Below are 8,597 nucleotides of genomic sequence, written 5' to 3'. Positions count from 1 at the left end.
CCACCTCGATGCCTCTGTCTCTCCTGCTGGCTCTCTCCCACTGCACCCTTGTACTTTCCCTCCCCCTCACTCCACCCTCCCCACTCAGGCTTCTGTTTACACACCAGCACTGATGAAGTCCAGTGCAAACCGCCCATCCTGCCAGGGCAGGTTCCGGAGGCCCGGTGGATCCACAGTTGCCCACTTCCTTCCTGCTCACCCGCGGGTGTGCCGGGACAGGAGTGACGCTGTGCATGCACGGCCCCTGTGTTTACAAGCTACTAATGCCAGGCTACTCTCACACTCGTCACACTGAGGATTAATGCAGTGACGGGAGAGAGACCACTTCAATGACTGCCAGGACACCTGGGACTATAGGGTTATTGCAGTGACTGATGAGAAACAGCTTCTGTGACTGCCAGGGCACCTGGGCATTAAAGCAGTGAGTGACAAGAAAGAGACAGCTTCAGTGCCTGTCGGGGCACCTGGGACCTGGGCATTGATGCTTGTTTTACTGTATGTAAGAAGGGATTTTACTTTTTCTGTCCGTATGAGCTGCAAACGTTTATTTAAAGACTAGTCTTTCAGGAATCATTTCTACAGTGCTTGACTGAGGAAATGCATTACAAAAGTGTCTGGTTTTCGAGCGAGTGGACAGTGTCGCATTAATGCAGCTGCTGATTTCTATGGGTGACCGTGCATCTCTCCTTTACAGGACAGCTGGAGGAAGGCAACAGGAAGGGTCACAAGCAGCCCCGCAATTGAGTGCAATTAAGAAAAGAAAAGCAAAGTCAAACGTGTTTGACACTCTGCATTCTTTTCTTCCAGTGCACAGCTGCGGGGTTTGCTTGTGACCCTTTGAGTTAGTATTCACGTTAATTGCACGAATACTAATTCAAAGGGCCACAATCAGCCCCGCAGCTGTGAACTGTAAGAATTGTCGTCTCCCGCAACGAGGAAATGGCAGTGTTTCGTGCCGCTCGCATTGTAAAAGCGGCGGCACGAACAGTGTCGCGGGAGTACGCGCTAAATACAGCACACTGCGCGCTTAGGTATGGCTTATTGGGAACAGTGCTCACAACACATTATTGCAATCCCTATGTCAATTGTGTGGTTGATGGTACTTCACAAATCTACTTAACAAAACCTTAGCAGACAAATAAAACACAACAAAGTCAACTATGAACTCACTTATCTATCTCCTGATCCTAGATTACTTCGAGTCTGAAAACAACTTCAACTGCTCAACATCTAAGCATAAATACAACTGTTCTATCACTTTACTATAACTCAAAAACACAACTTCCACACAAAGACTCAGAAAATTATGGAGCACAAGCCTATTGATACTCACACCTCCACCACTGCAACCACCATCAAAACCACAAACTCCTTCTGTCTTGAAGTTCAGGCCTTCGACCTAAGGAACATGGGAAATTCAAAACTGGGGCAAATAATTTCTGCTCCTTTCTCCCGTGACATGAACCATCCTCTCATCATCACTTGATAGAGTGGGGTTTTCTATAGCTCAGTCTTCAAGTGTAATCATTAAATGACCCCACCACTTGTCATGTGGACCAATATTGGCTGGCAAGTAGAAATAAGGAGCGATCATCTACATAGAAATTATTCATTAAAGAGCTATAGTTTAGTGAATAAAGAGAATTAGTGTGAGTTAAAGGGTTTTATTTTCAACTCTATTAGTTTTCATGTTTTTATTCATTAGATATTAATCTTTAGAATTCAGCATTAACATTTTCATTAGAATTCCAGTTGTATATATATACAAATGTATATGTGTGTGTATGTATATATATATATATATATATATATATATATATATATTACAACAAATCCACAGGATAGAACGCACACTAGGTTTTATTTCTCAGAACCGCTACGCATTTGGACACAAGCCTGTGTCTTGATCACACAATTCTATTTTGTAGCATCCCTTGACCTCTGAGTGTAACTTCTATCCTGTGGATTTGTTGTAATTGAAACTTTGACCGGCATGGGTCTTGCAGGCTAAACGCACCACCTGACTACGGGAGCCGGTCCCGGAAGGACCCTTTCTGCTTGGATTCATAAATATATTTTAAGGAGGACAACGCCAGCTGTCAGATAAAAGGCGTCTGAATAGCGTGAAGAGAACTTGGTGACAAACTGCACTTAGTCCACGAGGAAGGGGCGTTTGCGGCCCCGAAACGCGTCAGACTTTTTTCAAATTAATTGGGAACCTGTGAGCATTGCAGAGGAGCAGAATATAGACCGCAGGGTCGGATGAAGCGGTGAGCCCTCCCGAATTGCCTGCGCAATTTGCTCAACCATTTTCTCAGCGGCCAGCCTCGGTCGCGGTGAGGAGCTGCACTCTTATGGCGAAACACGTATCTTGTCCAAGGAGACTGAGGCGAGATCAATAATACTCGCCTGCCAGCGCAACATCCTTATGATTTAAACGTGATGCCTGCAGCTTACCTCCTATCCTACTTAAGGAATTTTAAAGACAGCAACAACAGTGCAGAAACACCAACCTACTTAAGGTTATTATGATAATTCACTTCACAGGACCACAATAACCACAAGTCCTGGCATTGTTAAACTCCACCCACTTAGGGAGGACGACACCAGCTGTCAAATAAAAGGCGTTTGAATAGCGTGAAGAGAACTTGGTGACAAACTGAACTCAGTCCATGAGGAAGGGGTGTTTGCGGCACCGAAACGCGACTGACTTTTTTCAAATTAATTGGGAACCTGTGAGCATTGCAGAGGAGCAGAATATAGACCGGAGGGTCGGATGAAGCGGTGAGCCCTCCCGAATCGCCTGCGCAATTTGCTCAACCATTTTCTCAGCGGCCAGCCTCGGTCGCGGTGAGGAGCTGCACTCTTATGGCGAAACACGTATCTTGTCCAAGGAGACTGAGGCGAGATCAATCATACTCGCCTGCCAGCGCAACATCCTTATGATTTAAACGTGATGCCTGCAGCTTACCTCCTATCCTACTTAAGGAATTTTAAAGACAGCAACAACAGTGCAGAAACACCAACCTACTTAAGGTTATTATGATAATTCACTTCACAGGACCACAATAACCACAAGTCCCGGCATTGTTAAACTCCACCCACTTAGGGAGGACAACACCAGCTGTCAAATAAAAGGCGTTTGAATAGCGTGAAGAGAACTTGGTGACAAACTGCACTTAGTCCACGAGGAAGGGGCGTTTGCGGCCCCGAAACGCGTCAGACTTTTTTCAAATTAATTGGGAACCTGTGAGCATTGCAGAGGAGCGGAATATAGACCGGAGGGTCGGATGAAGCGGTGAGCCCTCCCGAATCGCCTGCGCAATTTGCTCAACCATTTTCTCAGCGGCCAGCCTCGGTCGCGGTGAGGAGCTGCACTCGTATGGCGGAACACGTATCTTGTCCAAGGAGACTGAGGCGAGATCAATCATACTCGCCTGCCAGCGCAACATCCTTATGATTTAAACGTGATGCCTGCAGCTTACGTCCTATCCTACTTAAGGAATTTTAAAGACAGCAACAACAGTGCAGAAACATCAACCTACTTAAGGTTTTTATGCGAATTCACTTCACAGGACCACAATAACCACAAGTCCCGGCATTGTTAAACTCCACCCACTTAGGGAGGACAACGCCAGCTGTCAAATAAAAGGCGTTTGAATAGCGTGAAGAGAACTTGGTGACAAACTGAACTCAGTCCATGAGGAAGGGGTGTTTGCGGCCCCGAAACGCGTCGGACTTTTTTCAAATTAATTGGGAACCTGTGAGCATTGCGGAGGAGCCAAATATAGACCGGAGGTTCAGATGAAGCGGTGAGCCCTCCTGAAGCGCCTGCGCAATTTGCTCAACCATTGTCTCAGCGGCCGGCCTCGGTCGCGGTGAGGAGCTCCACTCTTATGGCGGAACACGTATCTTGTCCAAGGAGACTGAGGCGAGATCAATCATACTCGCCTGCCAGCGCAACATCCTTATGATTTAAACGTGATGCCTGCAGCTTACGTCCTATCCTACTTAAGGAATTTTAAAGACAGCAACAACAGTGCAGAAACATCAACCTACTTAAGGTTTTTATGCGAATTCACTTCACAGGACCACAATAACCACAAGTCCCGGCGTTGTTAAACTCCACCCACTTAGGGAGGACAACGCCAGCTGTCAAATAAAAGGCGTTTGAATAGCGTGAAGAGAACGTGGTGACAAACTGCACTCAGTCCATGAGGAAGGGGCGTTTGCGGCCCGAAACGCGTCGGACTTTTTACAAATTGATTGGGAACCTGTGAGCATTGCAGAGGACCCGAATATAGACCGGAGGGTCGGATGAAGCGGTGAGCCCTCCCAAAGCGCTTGCGCAATTTGCTCAACCATATATATATATATATATATATATATATATATATATATATATACACATATATATATATATATATAATTTTGCAGCTAACATGGCATCAACTGTTAGGCTAACTTAAATCGGCACTTTTATTTATTTGCAGGCCCATAACATTTCAGTATGATTACCTACCCTAAATTTAGCATTTAGCTTATATGTTAATTAAATGTAGGCTTTTCACATCATTATCTTAAGTATCTTGTTTGCGAATAACAGTCAAATAAGCTGCCAATTTCAATCCTGTAAATTGTACATTTACCCCTGCTCTATATAAGTGTAAAATCCTTAACTTGGGTACCAGTACACATATGCATTTTTGTACAATGCAAGAATGGCAAACAATTATATTTTATTTGTAATTTATATGTCCAGTTGTTTGGATACTAGTTCCTCTACCACAATGTTGAGGAAGAAATGCTTTTTCTTTTCTTCCTCGACATTGTGCGTTGTGCAGAACCTGTGTGCCTACCCAGCAGTGTTGTCAGGGGAGTGAGCAATAAGTTTCCTCTTATGAAGTTTTAAGTCTGTGATACAACCTTAAAAGTGGACCTGAGGTGATTATATGATCTTCCTCTTGGTGCCTTGAAACCCTTACGGGTGAATAGTCCCGCTTAACAAGCACATGAATGATTGGCTTTTGATAGATCCTTTTCTTAATAGATCTCTGGTTCAAAGAAATACTTAAGGTCCAGATAATATTTGTAGATAGCATTTCCACAAATGGAAATTACTTCCTGTGCATAAACCCAATTCAAATATTAACATTACCATTACTTTTGTTTCACTTAAGGGATTATGCCAATAGACAATCAACACAACTTGTGTTACACAATTTATGACATGCATAACTCTGGGAGCATGGTATCCCTTCCCAGGGCAGCACATCGTGCAAAGCTATTCTGTAAGTGGACAGATGTGGTCATGGCCAGACCCTAACAGACAGACCCTAACAAGCACTTAGTGGGACTCAAAGTCAAAATAATAATAAGAAACAACGTTTATGCCCAACTATTGGAAATGGGTTGGCTTGCCAACAGTTAGGGATAATACATCTTACCAAAAAAATGCTTGTCATATCTGGCAAAGGCAGGCATCTTGGGTAGCCTCACACCATTGCACCATAAGTTCTTTCTGAAATTGTGTCTGCCTCAAAACTCTTACATTTAGCCTCAAAGGCATAACCAATTCTGCTGAACTATTGTGACACTGAATCTATGCTTTATTGTAATAACGTAATTAGAGGATATGCCTTTCATTTTTTATTGGACAGAAACTAGAATTGGGCATCTAAATAAATCCACTCTCCGAATGCATAACATAGGTCAATATTACTGTTGGTATTTCTACCATTATTGTTTGAAAAATCCATTTTTTTCCTGGCTCAATATCTGCCAAAAGTCTTACTCGCGTTAGATCAATAATAAACAATGCCTGGCCATACTTCCTGATAAATATCCATGTCTAAAATTGGTCAAAAGTCTGATAGCATTAATGTATTAACTTTCTCAGAAGTTATGTGCATGTCAATGCATATGTAATAAAACTTCCCAGTTTTCAGTACTCCAAACGTTATGTAAAGATAGCTTAGGGTTCATGCCTTTTCTATAGTACTCAGGACACTACAAAAACATGCCTGGAATTGGAACAAAAAGCAAGGTTCCTCTAATTACTCCTTAATTTAACTAATAACATCTACAATAAGCTTTTGTCAGAAAATCTGCCATATCAGTTGATAATTATATATGTTAGTAATGAGTATGATCAGAGCCTCAAGCCAGGATATTTGGATCATTGGATCACCAGTCTTCTAAGTATCACATTAGATATGTTCACAATATAAGATCACTATCTTGTTAGGTCCAGTTAAAGGTTTCAGTAATTTAAACCTGAGCTCAGCCCTGGCTTCTGTTGCACAGAGCCGATAGACTTAACTTAAGAAAAATATATAAAGCTTAGAAGCACCCAAACAGAACTAAATGAGCAGAATGATAAAATGAAAAAAACTCAGTAAGGGTGATTGGAAAATGTAAGTAAACATAGCACCAAAAAGCACATCTTGATGGATCCGATTCACCAACCAAGCTGGCTCAGAGGTTTCATCTTGGGACTTACTCTTTTTTTAAAAGGCAAAAACCTTCAACCGGGCAAGGCAGCAGGCTGTGTCCGATGAGGGTTCCACAATAGGTGATGGATGAGTCCTGTTAAAGCAGTTGGTTTTAGTGGAAAAAGCTCAGAACAAGACAATTTGAATCTAGTGTCCAAATAAGTCCTCTTGTTGTTGGATACTTTTGGGGCATTTGCCCTTTCAAGATTGTATCTTCAGACTTATCCTTCTTTTCAGAGCTCAAAATCCACCTACAAGGCAAGACTGTGGGCTATATTTGTAGAGGACTCTAGGAGGCTGCATACCTTCTAGGGAGGTTGCTCTGAATAGAATTACTTCTGTGGATAGCTTTAAGTGGCAGAAATCTTTTTTTAGCCCAGCGGCAAAGTACTTTACCCTAATCAGCTTTTTCCTGTCTGCCATTCTTTAAGTACAAAAATGTTCTAAGTCCCAGGATTACAATGATGTTAGAAGAAGTCCAGTTACACACATCCAAGGGTCCGATGACTTCATGAACAGCACTTGGAGGTAAAGACTAACCCTGGGCAAAGTACTATGCTACGCTCGCATAGTTTGCGAAGTTTGCGCTACTTCGCACTACACGAATTGCACGTAGCACAGTGCAAATATGCGTAGAGGTAATTTTTTGTTAGCTCGCGGTCCTCAAAATCAAGTTGGTGACTGTGAGCGAGCAAAATGACATCCTGGCGAGACTTTTTCCTCGTTCGCGATCAGCAACAACAAGTTGGTGATCGCGAGCGTGGAAAATAAACGTGCCGGCGAGATTCTCAACACAGGGAGGTCAGGTTTTTCATTCCAAGTGGCCGCATATGCTCGCGACCAATTGCGATGACAAACTACCAGATCGCGTTGAGAAAGCTGCAACTCGAGTAGAAATCTACTCGAGCGGCAGAAAATGAGCGCTTGCACTGTGCAAGATGCGGTTTGCACTGATTGCACAGTGCGGACAAGCATCCAGCACTGTGCAATCAGTGCGAACAGCATTTTGTACAGTGCACTATGCAGTTCAAGTAGCTCGACTAGTGCGAAGTGCACTTCGCGTAGCTATGCATAGCGCCCAGGGTTAGTCAAGACACGCACCAGTAGAGGCCACTAACATGGTCCAGCTCCTGTCCAGTTGGTACTGGTCAGTAAAGCTCTTTAGGAAAAGCCTCTTGTAGCTTGTTGTTACCCTGTAGCTTACACAGGAGGTTAGTCAACTTAACCTTGGAGTCCACTTCATCGTCTTTGCTACAAGTGATACAAGGTCCAGCCCTTCAGGTCTCCTCACAGTGATGGATACAGGCCTCAGCAAGGCCTGCGAATGCAAAGGGTTTGCCCTTCTGTGCACGGAGTCCTCAGACTACACAAAGAAATTGTCACGGAAACTGGAAATACAAAAGCATAGTTTAATAAACCTTTAAAGGTGGTACTACAGCCCACACAACACTCTACAGTATTGTACAAGGTAGCACAAAGAACTCAGACATACGATCCCCTTTTATACACAAAGAAGGGGCTCATAAGTAGGCGGTTACAGCTCAAAAACATGATTTACGACCATATATGGACATTTCTTGAACATGATCGATACATGGGTGGAGCTAACGAATCTCGAGACCCGCCGAAATACACATTCCAATCTACGCTAATCAGAGACAGATGTGACTCCTACTGAGCATGCGCTAAATGCACAAGAAACTATTTATAGCTTGTTGCTTGGCAAACTCCAGGGGTGACAATCAGTGAGGTAGGACTCGCCTCGTGGCGAGCACATGGCAATATATAGCACACAAGATGGACGCCAGAAAACAAAATGGAGTCTGGCCGTATTTCAAGTATGAACGGAAAAACTAGAACAAAGACACGATAGCATGTCTTCAGTGAATGCTTAATACTAACGCTGTTTTTTTTACAACAGGTTTGAAACAGCAGTTGCAGCCCTTTGTCTGTTATTCCAGAGGTCCACTAGTGCTCTGAAGAAGGTTTCTTGGTTAGCCACATTTGGACCTGGTACTAGCTTGTGGGTGGGGCTAAGTTCTGGCCTCTCCCTAAGCAATAGGGTAATTGTTTCCTGGGATAAGACTACCCACCTACAGCAGT

General features: G+C 43.5%; 1 pseudogene; it reads left to right on the top strand.

Annotated features, from left to right (window-relative positions):
• The first annotated feature begins 551 nt into the window (after nucleotides 1-551).
• LOC147698153 (small nucleolar RNA U3) lies at nucleotides 552-718 on the top strand (annotated as a pseudogene).
• Nucleotides 719-8,597: the final 7,879 nt, after the last annotated feature.

Source organism: Lissotriton vulgaris, chromosome 8 (genome assembly GCF_964263255.1).
Source record: "Lissotriton vulgaris chromosome 8, aLisVul1.2, whole genome shotgun sequence".
NCBI lineage: Eukaryota > Metazoa > Chordata > Amphibia > Caudata > Salamandridae > Lissotriton > Lissotriton vulgaris.
The sequence above is the reverse complement of the archived record's forward strand: the minus strand, read 5'-3'. Positions and strand labels throughout refer to the sequence as shown.